This window comes from Hipposideros armiger, unplaced genomic scaffold (assembly GCF_001890085.2).
Source record: "Hipposideros armiger isolate ML-2016 unplaced genomic scaffold, ASM189008v1 scaffold_10, whole genome shotgun sequence".
Lineage (NCBI taxonomy): Eukaryota > Metazoa > Chordata > Mammalia > Chiroptera > Hipposideridae > Hipposideros > Hipposideros armiger.
In genome coordinates, this window is record NW_017731360.1 from 6,391,502 (window position 1) to 6,392,543 (window position 1,042).

The following is a 1,042-nucleotide window of genomic DNA, read 5'->3' on the forward strand; positions in this document are numbered from 1 at the left end:
AAAAAAAAAAAGCTGAGGTAGCAATACATAAACTAGACAAAATAGACTTTAAAACAAAAGCTATAACAAAAAACAAAGAAGAACATTTCATATACAATAGCCAAGATACGGAAGCAACTTAAGTGTCCATCAATAGACGATTGGATAAAGAAGATGTGGTACACATATACAATAGAATATTACTTGGCCAGGGGTGGCCGATTAGCTCAGTTGGTTAGAGCAGGGTGCTCTTTTTAACAACAAGGTTGCCGGTTCGATTCTCACATGGGCCAAGAAGCTGCACCCTCCTCAACTAGATTGAAACAATTACTTGACTTGGAGCTGATGGGTCCTGGAAAAACACACTGTTCCCCAATAAAATTTCTTTTAAAAAACACAGAAAAACCAAAAAAAAACAGAAACAAACACATAGACACAGAAAACAAACTGGTGGTTTTTGGATGGAAGGGGAGTTGGGAGGGCTGGGTGAAAAAGGTGAAGGGATTAAGAAGTACAGATTGGCAGTTACAAAATAGTGACAGGGATGTAAAGTACAGCACAGGAAATATAGTCAATACTATTGTAATAACTATGTATGGTGCCAGGTGGGTACTAGACTTATTGGGGGATCACTTCAGAAGTTATATAAATGTTTAATCACTATGTTACACACCTGAAACTAATATAATATTGAATGTCAACTTAAAAAAATTAAAAAAAAATTTTTAATGCACAGATTCTCCCATCTGCAAAGGTCTAAGCAACCACTAAGTCTAACCTCTGAGTTTAGGTGAACAAACCGAGGCTGAGAGAGGTTTGCTTAAACTTATGCAACCTATTTTGGGCAGAACAAAGCTAGAGTTGCTAATCCATGCTGGGACCAAGTAGAAGTGGGAGCAGTGGAGGTTTCTGGTTAGCAAGATTTAAGGACATATCAATTATACCTCAATTTAAAAAATAAATAAATAGGGCCGGCTGAGTGGCGTGTTGGTTAAGAGCTGGCTTGGGACGCCAGAGGGCCCCAGTTCAGATCCCACATATGAGGGCCAGTGACACTGCCCTC